Here is a 14,581-nt window from a genome sequence, read left to right on the forward strand (position 1 = left end):
CCTCCTCCCAGAGCGCCAAGAACCTTGGCGTGATCCTGGACAACACCCTGTCGTTCTCAACTAACATCAAGGCGGTGGCCCGTTCCTGTAGGTTCATGCTCTACAACATCCGCAGAGTACGACCCTGCCTCACACAGGAAGCGGCGCAGGTCCTAATCCAGGCACTTGTCATCTCCCGTCTGGATTACTGCAACTCGCTGTTGGCTGGGCTCCCTGCCTGTGCCATTAAACCCCTTCAACTCATCCAGAACGCCGCAGCCCGTCTGGTGTTCAACCTTCCCAAGTTCTCTCACGTCACCCCGCTCCTCCGTTCTCTCCACTGGCTTCCAGTTGAAGCTCGCATCCGCTACAAGACCATGGTGCTTGCCTACGGAGCTGTGAGGGGAACGGCACCTCAGTACCTCCAGGCTCTGATCAGGCCCTACACCCAAACAAGGGCACTGCGTTCATCCACCTCTGGCCTGCTCGCCTCCCTACCACTGAGGAAGTACAGCTCCCGCTCAGCCCAGTCAAAACTGTTCGCTGCCCTGGCCCCCCCAATGGTGGAACAAACTCCCTCACGACGCCAGGACAGCGGAGTCAATCACCACCTTCCGGAGACACCTGAAACCCCACCTCTTTAAGGAATACCTAGGATAGGTTAAGTAATCCCTCTCACCCCACCCCCCCCTAAGTTTTAGATGCACTATTGTTAAGTGACTGTCCCACTGGATGTCATAAGGTGAATGCACCAATTTGTAAGTCGCTCTGGATAAGAGCGTCTGCTAAATGACTTAAATGTAATGTAAATGCCAGGCTAGAATGGGCATCCAGCCAGGACGTATTGAGCCAGCTTTATGTTCTGGATCTCCAATGCGTCTCCACGGTCCAGTGTATCCTGTGCCTCCTCCCCACACTCGCCCTGAGGTGCGTGTCACCAGCCCAGTACCACCAGTGCCGGCACCACGCACCAGGCCTACAGTGCACCTCGGCAGTCCAGAGCGTCCAGCGACAGTACCCAGTCCAGAGCCTCCGGCGACGGGCCACAGTCCGGGGTCTCCAGCGACGGGCCACAGTCCAGAACATCTGGCGATGATCCACACAGCGAGGGTCCCTATGGCGGGGATCCGCAGTCCAGTGCCTCCGACGATGATCCAATGGGTCTGTGCTACAAGAGCGGACTCGCTGTAAAGAAGGGGGGTCTGCGTCCAGAACCAGAGCCGCCACCAAGGTTAGATGCCCACCCAGACCCTCCCGTTTAGGTTTGCGGCCGGGAGTCCGCACCATTAGGGGGGGGTACTGTCACGCCCTGACCTTAGTTATCTTTGTTTTCTTTATCATTTAGTTTAGGTCAGGGTGTGACGAGGGTATAATGTGTTTCTTTTGTGTATCTATGGGGTTTTGGTATTTTCTAGGTAAATGTAGGTCTATGGTGGCCTGAATTGGTTCCCAATCAGAGACAGCTGTTTATCGTTGTCTCTGATTGGGGATCCTATTTAGGTTGCCATTTTGGTTTTGTGGGTTATTGTCTGTGTAGTTGTCTGTCAGCACTTGTGTTATATAGCTTCACGTTCGTTTTTTTTCTATGTTAGTTTTAGTGTTTTCCTTCATTAAAAGAAGAATGTATTCCCCATATATATATAACGTTCTATTAGTTGCAAGAATTTTGTATAGTATTCCTTGCCCACGAACATTCATCCACCAACCAGAGATGATTGCATTACAATCTGCTTTCTCTATGATTTGCTTGACCTTCACTTGAACTCTGCATCCAGCAAATGAGTAGATAAAGCATGTCTGGTTGGCGGGGTGTATTCTGGGTGAAGAATATTCAGAAATCTCTTCCAATACATATTTCCTGTGAGCATCAGAGCTGAACCAGTTGCATACACAGCTCGAGCAAGACGTTCATCAACATTTCTCTGACTACGTTCTTCCACTGAGTAAAAAAAACGTCTGGTTCCAGGAGGACCATGAGCTGTTGCTATCGATAAGGCTTCTGATTTATAATTTTCACCTTGAATAGAAGTAGAGGGACTTTTGTCAGAGGTTGCTTGTTGTGAGCGCTGAGGGAACTTTATGCACTTGGCCAGATGATTCTGCATCTTTGTTGCATTCTTTGCAAATGTACACAGCTTTTCCATTTACATTAGCTGCAGTGAAATGTCTCCACACATCAGTGCCCATGGCATTTTCCTGCAAAGATTTGAAAGAAATTAGTTTTAAAAAAGCAAATACAATTCCATGTACAGATAAATAGTTAAGCAGTTAGATTAAACAACTCCTTTGTAAGAAATTTTTAAAATGAAACATTCATAGAAACAGGTGAATTAACACTCCTCAGTTTGCAGGCTCAAGCAAGCTAAAACCCACATGGTAGCAAAAAGCTAACTAGCAGAAATTGATAACAAGTTAAATTATTTAAACACACTTTGCTGTAGGCAATTATTTACCAGTTAGCAAAAAATCATGTATGTCATTTAAAATATACTCACCTCACCCAGTATTGTAATCAAAATTTACCAGAAAGCATGTAGTCCTTGGCTTAGACAGTGTAATAGCGTGAGCTCAATAGCATCTCATTAGTGTGCAAGATCTTGAGAATCAGCTGTACATGTGATGGAAGAGTGCACTACACCTGTGATGGACGAATGCATTGTGCATGCAGAAGGTTGCAGTTCCATTGAATTGGGGATAGTTTAACCAAAATATGCCACAAGACCTAGAATTGCCTTATGTGTATCCCACAAAGAAGTTTCCTTGTTATAAGCTAACATTTTTGATGAATATAAGCAAAATTACCTAAATATGCTGGGAAAGTTCTGACTAAAAGGGTCTGAATAGTTACGTGAATGTGTTATTTCCGCATAATAAAAAAAACATTTGCAAAACGATTTTAAAAAAATGTTTTTTTGTCCTTATGGGGTATTGTGTGTAGATTGATCAGGGGGGAAAAACAATTTAATCAATTTTAGAATAAGCCTGTAACGAAACAAAATGTTGAAAAAGTCAAGGGGTCTAAATACTTTCCGAATGCACTGTATACCATCTGAAAAAACATTGTAACCTTCCTATGACCATCCACTTCTCTCGAGTCCTCCAGGAACTTGAGACAATTGTAACGGCGTTCGTCTGTCGAAAGAGAGTCAGACCGAAATGCAGCGTGGTGGTTACTCATGTCATTCATGTAGAAGAGAGATACATGAAATAACTTAATAAATATACAAAACAACAAACGGAACGTGAAAACCTATACAGCCTGTCTGGTGAACACTAACACGGAGACAGGAACAATCACCCACGAAATACACAGTGAAACCCAGGCTACCTAAATATGGTTCCCAATCAGAGACAACGGGAATCACCTGACTCTGATTGAGAACCGCCTCAGGCAGCCAAATCTATGCTACACCCCTACTCAGCCGCAAATCCAATGCCTACAAAACCCCAATACGAAACACAACATATGAACCCATGTCACACCCTGGCCTGACCAAATATATAACGAAAACACAAAAGTACTATGACCAAGGCATGACAGAACCCCCCCCCCCCGGACTCCTGGACGCACCTCAAAACCATAGGGAGGGTCCGGGTGGGTGGCGGTTCCGGTTCGGGACGTGGACCCCACTCCATTAATGTCATAGTTCCTCCCCTTCGCGTCCTGGGATAATCCACCCTCGCCGCCGACTATGGCCTAATAGTCCTCACCCAGAACCCCACTGGACTGAGGGGCAGCTCGGGACTGAGGGGCAGCTCGGGACTGAGGGGAAGCTCAGGACTGAGGGGAAGCCCGGGACTGAGGGGAAGCCTGGAACTGAGGGGAAGCCCAGTACTGAGGGGAAGCCCAGTACTGAGGGGAAGCCCAGTACTGAGAGGAAGCCCAGTACTGAGATGAAGCTCAGGCAGGTAGTAGGCTCCGGTAGATCCTGGCTGGCTGGCGGATCTGGAAGATTCTGGTTGACTGGCAGATCTGGAAGAGACTGGTTGACTGGCAGATCTGGAAGAATCTGGTTGACTGGCAGATCTAGAAGATCATGGCTGACTGGCGGATCTAGCTGCTCTATGCAGACTGGCAGCTCTGGCTGCTCCATGCAGACTGGCAGCTCTGGCTGTTCCATGCAGATTGACAGCTCAGGCTGCTCCATGCAGACTGACAGCTCAGGCTGCTCCATGCAGACTGACAGCTCAGGCTGCTCCATGCAGTCTGACAGCTCTGGCTGCTCCATGCAGACTGGCAGCTCTGGCTGCATCATGCAGATTGACAGCTCTGGCTGCTCCATGCAGGCTGGCAGCACCTTGCAGACTGGCAACTCCTTGCAGCCTGGCAGCTCCTTGCAGACTGACAGCTCTGGCTGCTCCATGCAGGCTGACAGCTCCTTGTAGACTGACAGCTCCTTGCAAATTTGTAAGTCGCTCTGGATAAGAGCGTCTGCTAAATGACTTAAATGTAAATGTAAATGGCAGCTCCTTGCAGACTGATAGCTCTGACTGCTTCATGCAGACTGACAGCTCTGGCTGCTTCATGCAGACTGGCAGCTCAGGCTGTTCCGAACAGGCAGGAGGCTCCGGCAGCGCTGTAGATGAGGAAGGCTCTAGAAGCGCTGAACAGGCGGGAGACTCCGACAGCGCAGGAGAGGAGGAAAACGCTAACTGCGCTGAACAGGCGGGAGACTCCGGCAGCGCAGGAGAGGGGGAAAGTGCTGGCTGCGCTGAACAGGCGAGGCGCACTGAAGGCCTGGTGCGTGGTGCTGGAACTGGAATTGGCCCCCCAATGGTGGAACAAACTCCCTCACGACGCCAGGACAGCGGAGTCAATCACCACCTTCCGGAGACACCTGAAACCCCACCTCTTCAAGGAATACCTAGGATAGGTTAAGTAATCCCTCTCACCCCACCCCCCCTAAGTTTTAGATGCACTATTGTTAAGTGACTGTCCCACTGGATGTCATAAGGTGAATGCACCAATTTGTAAGTCGCTCTGGATAAGAGCGTCTGCTAAATGACTTAAATGTAAATGTAAATGTAATGGATCGAGGACACGCACAGGAAGCCTAGTGCGGGGAGCTGCCACCGGAGGACTGGTATGTGAAGGTGGCACAGGATGGACTGGACTGTGAAGGTGTACTGGAGAGCCTGAGAGCAGGACTGGTACAGGATGTGCAAGGCTAGGTAGGTACACAGGAGGCCTAGTGTGTGAGGCTGGCACATTTTTCACCAGCCGATTAACACGCACCTCAGGACGAGTATGGAGCGCTGACCCAGGTGCCATCAAATCCCAGACACGCTCCGTCGGACGAATCTTGTACCTAAAGCACCAAGCTAGCAACTCCCTCATTACTCTCCACTCCACCTTCCCCATTATCTCCTTCACAGTCTCTGCTTCGCTCACCTCTAACACCAGCTCTGGTTCTGGTCTCCTCCTTGGCTCCTCACGATTAACAAGGAGAGTTGGCTCAGGTCTATCTCCAGACTCTGCCACTCTCCCTCTGAGCCCCCCCCCCCCCCCCCCCCCCCACAATACATTTTTGGGGCTGACTCACGGGCTTTCCTCTGCGCCGTCGTGATTCCCTCTCCAACTCCATTCTCCTATAACCCTCTTCGCACTGCTTCAGCGAATCCCAGGCGGGCTCCGGCACTCTCTCTGGGTCGACCGCCCACCTGTCTATTTCTTCCCACGTCGTATAGTCCATAATTCTGCTGTCCATAACGTCCTCCCTTTGCTGCTCATGCTGTCGCTGCCTTTTACTACGCCACTCGGTCCGTGTGTGGTGGGTGATTCTGTAACGGCGTTCGTCTGTCGAAAGAGAGTCGGACCGAAATGCAGCGTGGTGGTTACTCATGTCTTTAATGTAGAAGAGCGATACATGAATAACTTAATAAATATACAAAACAACAAACGGAACGTGAAAACCTATACAGCCTGTCTGGTGAACACTAACACGGAGACCCGAACAATCACCCACAAAATACACAGTGAAACACAGGCTACCTAAATATGGTTCCCAATCAGAGACAACGAGAATCACCTGACTCTGATTGAGAACCGCCTCAGGCAGCCAAACCTATGCTACACCCATACTAAGCCGCAACCCCAATGCCTACAAAACCCCAATACGAAACACAACATATAAACCCATGTCACACCCTGGCCTGACCAAATATATAACAAAAACACAAAAATACTATGACCAAGGCGTGACAACAATGCTTTCCAAGGTAACAATGTGCACTTCCTGAGTTCCCATCCATTGCCGCCAGAATATAATTTTGAATAATTGAGATGTAGCAGAAGTCATCCAGGTCAGAGCAAAGAGAACTCTAGAGAACCAGAGACACAGGTTAGTGGAAAACACATTCAGAAGCATTTCACAGAATCTTAAAAGCTACTCTGAATACATTTCTAATCAGCCATACTGAGGAAATCACCCATATGGGCTCTGTGCATTAGGAATCTTTATCTCATCAATACAGTGTGGGTGTTTTTGAATATCAATTACTTTACAGTGAAACTAACTTTGTTCATCTTTTTTACCCAGACTTTGGAACACAGTTTGATGGACTTGACTTCAGCAATTCCATCACAAGTACCAGACAGAGTGCTGGAGGAAGCCAGCTAGTTTCATTTTGTCTGTCTACATCCATTCATTAAACTGGACCACTTGACAGCTCTGCATGCTTCCTGTTTCTCTGACAGGAGACTGCTACATGCCCAGACATGAGATTCCCACCTACACATAACCTGCTGCCAAGAGTTTACATGAGTCATGACTGTATATGAGTTTTGAATGCATAATATACAACTTTTCATTGTGCATACTGTGTTGATGTGAACATGGATCCAATACCCACAGCAGCCCACAGTATTGGATGTATTTTTGCTATTATGTCTTTTCTCATATCCAAAAGTGTAAGAGAGGCTGATAGTGCCTAGAGCTGTGTGCTTCATATTCATGTGATGTGTTTGCACTGTGATCCACTTTTGCATATACTGTACATTACGCTGAACTCTCACCTTAGTTCGGGCGCTTCGTATGCAAAATCCAAAACCAATTGAGGATTACCAGGGTTTGAGCTAAAACTATGTGAGCTGAGCGTGAAACGTTGGCACGGCTGGATTCATCTGTGGTCCTTCTGTAGCTCAGTTGGTAGAGCATGGCGCTTGTAACGCCAGGGTAGTGGGTTCGATCCCCGGGACCACCCATACGTAGAATGTATGCACACATGACTGTAAGTCGCTTTGGATAAAAGCGTCTGCTAAATGGCATATATATATATATCTGGATTTGTCTAATAAAACATGCAGTTATGCTTAGTTTGTCTCATTAGTAGCTGTAGGATAGTACTTACACCATTCCGTGGCCTACAATCTTGTAATACTACATAGTAAATATTAAAAATCATGTTTGATTTAAACCATTATCTTACAGAAGCTGCTTACGCGATTTTCGAGAGCCAGGTTTCATCTTTGTTTGAGAGCAGTATGAGATTGAAATATAACACCCCCAGCTATGAGAATGAGAGAATGCCTGATGCCTAATTCAAATCATACCTGCAGGTTTAGAAGGATTATCTGACACGGTGTAATCATAAAAAAACAAACATTACACAGCAGTTGTCTCAGTTGCTGACTACACTGACTGCTTCAGGGGTGTACACTATCTACAGACAAATCAACTCGTTTACATTCCCTGATAGGAATATGGGCAGGCCAGGGTCATATGATAAATACCATTATAGGGGTACAAGCATATGCCCAATGTTCACTACAACAGGAAAAGGATTGAAGTCATGAAAGCTAATGATTCATAAATTCAAATCATACACAATAGCCAAGCGTGTAATCTACAGAGGCAAGCTGAGAACATTACTGGAAGCCTGTTCGCTTATTCATGTCAAAATACCACATCAGAAAAATGGAAATGAATAACTTTGTAGATCATGTACTGTACATGTCAGCATTACAAGAGAGGGAGTCAAGTAATGATTGATCATGGCATAGTAAAAGGAATGCATCACACCGGTATACCTAGACATTTAGATAACATTCTGCATTTCATCATCAAATTCCACCACAGCAATCAAAACATTCTGTCTTCCTCATCCAAGATTGAGTGCATGGCTTAATGTTTCCAACAACCCCCCTCTGCACCTCAACACAGAAAGAATAACGTCGCATCAGCATGGAAACGACTCCAATGGCAGATGATGCCTTGGATCATTTTCGGGTGGCCACCTTGCCCAAAGAAAAAATAATTAAATGATAACCTTTAATAAAACATAAGGGGACGGATGTATGAAAAACGTTTTCATCTGAGTGCAGACCATGGGGGAAAGACCAAACAAGAATGAGAAATAAGTAATAACGGAAATGGCTTAATTAGCTTCTCCAAGGCTATTCTTCAGAGTGTTACTACAGACTGTCATTTCCACTCCTCCCTTAAAGAGGCTCGAAACTGGAGCCCTGGTGACCCCAAAATGACTTCTGTTTTACCTAGTTGGCTGTAGCCCGGTAACTGTCGAGGCAGCTTTAATTGTAGATTGTATTATAATAACATAGTCATGAAATACAGTCCAATAACTGTCTGAGACAATTTCGCTCAGTCTCAAATTGCTGAGGGTTTTCTTTTCAGTTCTCCACCCTCCCCAGCTGCCTGGAAGCCTGGTTCACAGCTAACACCTCCGTTTCCCCCATCATCATCTGCTACAGTACATGTTGTATGTGAAGGTATTCAGTAGAGAAGGGTGTGGTACCCTTATTAATGTATAGAACATGAAAGACTTGATGTGAAATAAATAATGTCACCTAGCAAGCTGCCTGGAGGAAACTGTGGGGTCAGTCAATGTCAACCCTAACCTGGGTACCAGTCTGTGTCATATGCCACAGAATACAAGCAGTGGAATGTTAGCTAGACAGACTGGTACCCAGGCTATGTCAACCCTCCAAGGCTCAGATTCACGATCTGTTACACTCAGTTACCCAAGGAGATGTACAACGCATTGTTTCCTCCAGTCATAGGGGAACAGAGCGCCTCCGATGGGCCCTGAGGACTCACAACTAAACAGAGCACTGAGGAGGAGGAAGATGAGGAGGAAAGATAGGAAGGGCCCAAGGGGCAGTCAGTCTTGAATGTGGTTCATGAGGGGAGAGAGGCAAAGAGGAGGCAGAAAGCTGGGGCTACACAATTCCCTTGCCAAGAAGCAACTTACCACAGTGCTTACCATTCATCATCACCATAGACTGCCATCTTATGCACATCAACCTCCATTTAAAAACTGGAAAAAAGCAGAAACGTTGTAGGTGGTGGAAATAAAAACCTCTGATAGCACTGGGTGTGCTCTTTTTAAATCTAATGGCCTCCACCACAGCAGAAGGTGGGAAAGTAAGAGCAATTTGAGGCTGGGTGCCAACATTTGAAATTACAGCCATTGATCTCCTGCATTCCAGAATGTTTCCACGGTGTGTGAATGCATTATTGAGGAGGTGCAGCCTAACAGGTGGATGGCGGTGCTCTGCTCTGGCAGAATAAGGCTCTATATAGTGGTTCTCTACAGGGTGAAGGGAGGTGCTGAAGGTTGTGGTATGAAAGCAGTGAGCATCTGTCTGTATATCTGTATGATATTAGCATCTCAAATTCTATGCATGTTATGTCTGGCTCAATAAACTGCCTTCCAACAACACAGTCAATTCAAATGAGCCCATTATTATTGCATGCACTAGTGGGCCATAACTAACAGCATTATGAATTCAACAACTGTTGTAAGCGCTTTTCCTCTGTTAAGAGGAGTCAGGATGTTGGCAGGTTTAACTTGATCCACAGGATGCGTTGTATAGAACAGATGAATTATTTTGGAGCAACACAGCACTTAAGTGAAGGTATTGTACGCCTGCAGGAAGGAAGGGATGGTGAGACACGGAAGGAGGTCAAGTGATGGAGGGAGGGATGGATGGATGCGTGTTTTGGGGATACCTGGGGCACAGAGGAATGGAGGAGGATGTGGATACTGTTCCGGTGTGTGAAACATATGGGCCAGTGATTTGTTTGTGTGGGCAGCAGAGAGATTAATATATAATGAGTGTTAGGCTCCTGGACATTTAGCTATGCTGGAAAATTTAGTCAAGGGTTCCCAATGGGTACATTACATGTAGGTGTGGATAACAATAATGTTATACATTTGAAATAGAAATAGAAATAGAAATAGTGTTTTCCCTATTAGCTAAAGAATTTGACATTTCTGCAAGTAGCCTAATGTAAATTGGGTAAACAGTAATCAGACTTAAATACAGCAATCAGCTTTTATTCATTTTTCAACCTATTCGATTAAATATAATCACCCAAATCAAATCAAAAATCAAATACAATTTTATTGGTCACATGGTTAGCAGATGTTAATGCGAGTGTAGCGAAATGCTTGTGCTTCTAGTTCCCGACAGTGCAGTAATATCTAACAAGTAATCTAACAATTCAACAACAACTACCTTATACACACAATGTAAAGGGATTGTAGAAACGGCACATGGAGTTGGTGGAAGAATCCTTTAATTCATGGCCACTTACTCAGCTGGGCCAGGGGCGCTTTAATTAGGACAGGTGGAAATGTCCGACAGATCTCAACCCATGAAAAGGAGGAAATCGCCATTGCCTGACCTCGCTATTGTTATTGTTTATAGTTATTACCGCGGAGCGAGGCTTGGAGCTCACGTTTCAAACCTATTGTGTAATGTGAATGGCCCTACCGATCATCACAAGCCAATTATGCAATCGATATATGGTTAATATGTAATGAAATTACATGTACATATAAAGACACTTGAAAGGGTGAAATATGAAATGTCATCGTTTACTGAACTGATCGATTCTGATATCAAACTAATGGGGATTATAGATTGAATAACTGATCACTGTTTTTATTATTCTTCTCATGATTATGATAAATTATTACGAGCATAAATGACTCAAGGAAAACGACAGATTTTTACCTTGTCGGCTCGTGGATTTATACCTGCCTCCCCGTATGTATATACTGTATAATACAGTACATACATATGAGATGATTAATGAAAGATATGTAAACATTATTAAAGTGGCATTATTTAAAGTGAATAGTGACCAATTTATTAAAGTGGCCAATGATTGAGTCTGTATTCCCTGGTTTAGGACAGTTAGGATCACCACTTTATTTTAAGAATGTGAAATGTCAGAATAATAGTAGAGAGAATGATTTATTTCAGCTTTTATTTATTTTATCACATTCCCAGTGGGTCAGAAGTAGCCTTCCACAAGCTTCCCACAATAAGTTAGGTGAATTTTGGCCCATTCCTTCTGACAGAGCTGGTGTAACTGAGTCAGGTTTGTAGGCCTCCTTGCTCGCACACACTTTTTCAGTTCTGCCCACACATTTTCTATGGGATTGAGGTCAGGGCTTTGTAATGTCCACTCCAATACCTTGACTTTGTTGTCCTTCAGCCATTTTGCCACAACTTTGGAAGTATGCTTGGGGTCATTGTCCATTTGGAAGACCCATTTGCGACCAAGCTTTAACTTCCTGACTGACGTCTTGAGATGAGATGTTGCTTCAATAAATCCACATAAGTTTCCTGCCTCATGATGCCATCTATTTTGTGAAGTGTACCAGTCCCTCCTGCAGCAAAGCACCCCCACAACATGATGCTGCCACACCTGTGCTTCACCGTTGGGATGGTGTTCTTCATCTTGCAAGCATCCCCCTTTTTCCTCCAAATATAACGATGGTCATTATGGCCAAACAGTTCTATTTTTGTTTGTTCTTCAAAAGGTACAATCTTTGTCCCCATGTGCAGTTGCAAACCGTAGTCTGGCTTTTTTATGTCGGTTTTGCAGCAGTGGCTTCTTCCTTGCTGAGCGGCCTTTCAGATTATGTCGATATAGGACTCCTTTTACTGTGGATATAAATCATTTTGTACCTGTTTGCTACAGCATTTACAAGGTCTTTGCTGTTGTTCTGGGATTGATTTGCACTTTTCACACCAAAGTACGTTCATCTCTAGGAGACAGAACATGTCTCCTTCCTGAGTGGTATGACAGCTGCGTGGTCTCATGGTGTTTATACTTGCGTACTATTGTTTGTACAGATGAACGTGGTACCTTCAGGCATTTGGAAATTGCTCCCAAGGATGAACCAGACTCGTGGAGGTCTACAATGTTTTTTCTGAGGTCTTGGCTGATTTCTTTGGATTTTCCCATGATGTCAAGCAAAGAGGCACTAAGTTTGAGGGTAGGCCTTTAAATAAATCCACAGGTACACCTCCAATTGGCTCAAATTATGTCAAGAAGCTGCTAAAGCCATGACATAATTTTCTGGAATTTTCCAAGCTGTTTAAAGGCACAGTCAACTTAGTGTATGTACACTTCTGACCCACTGGAATTGTGATACAGTGAATTATAAGAGATGTAATCTGTCTGTAAACAATTGTTGGAAAAATGACTTGTCTCATGCACAAAGTAGATGTCCTAACCAACTTGCCAAAACTATAGTTTGTTAACAAGAAATTTGTGGAGTGGTTGTAAAACTAGTTTTAATGACTCCAACCTAAGTGTATGTAAACTTCCGACTTCAACTGTGTTATAGTATGTAAGAGTTAAACCTCCAATAAGAAAAACAATTGTGTGTATTTGTTATTTTATAGTGTCAGAGCAGAGAACAGGGATAAGTCACTACAAAGACTATTAGAGACAGAGCATTTACAACCAACAAAAGTAGAATGACAGTGCAATGCAGTGTTCACTATCATTTTTAAAAATATGTATGTTTTATTATCACATACACCAGCTAGGTGTAGTGAAATGTGTTGTTTTACAGGGTCAGCCATAGTAGTACGGCACCCCTGGACCAATTAGGGTTAAGTGCCTTGCTGAAAAAGACAATACTGCACTCATAGTTTGAAAAACATTTGGTTTTTGTAAGAGGCATTAATGCAACTGTAAAATATTTACAGTGGCCTAGGGCTAGTTAACGGAAGAGGGTTAGATAGTTAGGACTTTTGCTTGAGCTCACACGAGGCCGAGCAGAAGATATGCTCCTCCATTTTCCAATCTATAAAAGTTTGGTGAAACATTTTACATCATCCACGACTGTAAATCTTATGACAGCATTTCTTCACCCTTTCCAGGTTTACCCCTTACAGCCTGTTATGAAGCACTCAGACAATTACATAACCATAAATGGAGTCATCCATTCCTTGAACGCACCAGAAGAGCTGAGAACAAAGAATGTCCCCTTGGCTTTTTTTTGGTGGCAGGAATCAGTGGACATAGACGCTATTTTTACTATGGCCCCCTAGCAACCTTGTGTTTACACAGTCAATAAATCTCATCCTACCCATTTAATTCCTTGTACACATCTGACTTATTTTCATCTAAGAACAGAACAATCTGATCAGAGGACAACCGCAATGGTCAATGAGGATGGAATAGAGGCAGGAATGTCACATTTTATTTCAATGCGCAAAACCAAGAACCACTCGCCCTCAGTTCAGTCATTATACATATACAAGACAAAAGTAGGTGAACGAACACCTGCTTGTCGAACGTCTCATTCCAAAATCGGAGAAGACTGATCAGAGATGCAGCCAAGAGGCCCATGATCACTCTGGATGAGGTGGGAGACTCTGTCCATAGGACAACAATCAGTCTTATATTGCACAAATCTGGCCTTTATGGAAGAGTGGCAAGAAGAAAGCCATTTCTTAAAGATATCCAATAAAAGTGTTGTTTAAAGTTTGCCACAAGCCACCTGCGAGACACCAAACATGTAGAAGAAGGTGCTCTGGTCAGATGAAACCAAAATTGAACTTTTTGGCAACAATGCAAAATGTTATGTTTGGTGTAAAAGCAACACAGCTCATCACCCAGAACACCCCACTGTCAAACATGGTGGTGGCAGCATCATGGTTTGGGCCAGCTTTTCTTCAGCAGGGACAGGGAAGATGGTTAAAATTGATGGGAAGATGGATGGAGCCAAATACAGGACCATTCTGGAAGAAAACCTGATGGAGTCTGCAAAAGACCTGAGACTGGGACGGAGATTTGTCTTCCAACAAGACAATGATCCAAAACATAAAGCAAAATCTACAATGGAATGGTTAAAAAATAAACATATCCAGGTGTTAGAATGGCCAAGTCAAAGTCCAGACCTGAATCCAATCGAGAATCTGTGGAAAGAACTGAAAACTGCTGTTCACAAATGCTCTCCATCCAACTTCACTGAGCTCGAGCTGTTTTGCAACGAGGAATGGGAAAAAATTTCAGTCTCTCGATGTGCAAAACTGATAGAGACATACCCCAAGCGACTTACAGCTGTAATCGCAGCAAAAGGTGGCGCTACAAAGTATTAACTTTGCACGCCCAATTTTTCAGTTTTTGATTTGTTAAAAAAGTTTGAAATATCCAATAAATGTCGTTCCACTTCATGATTGTGTCCCACTTGTTGTTGATTCTTCACAAAAAAATACAGTTTTATATCTTTATGTTTGAAGCCTGAAATGTGGCAAAAGGTCGCAAAGTTCAAGGGGGCCGAATAGTTTCGCAAGGCACTGTATATATAGTGTACCTCATGGTAAGAC

Source organism: Oncorhynchus gorbuscha, linkage group LG16 (assembly GCF_021184085.1).
Source record: "Oncorhynchus gorbuscha isolate QuinsamMale2020 ecotype Even-year linkage group LG16, OgorEven_v1.0, whole genome shotgun sequence".
Lineage (NCBI taxonomy): Eukaryota > Metazoa > Chordata > Actinopteri > Salmoniformes > Salmonidae > Oncorhynchus > Oncorhynchus gorbuscha.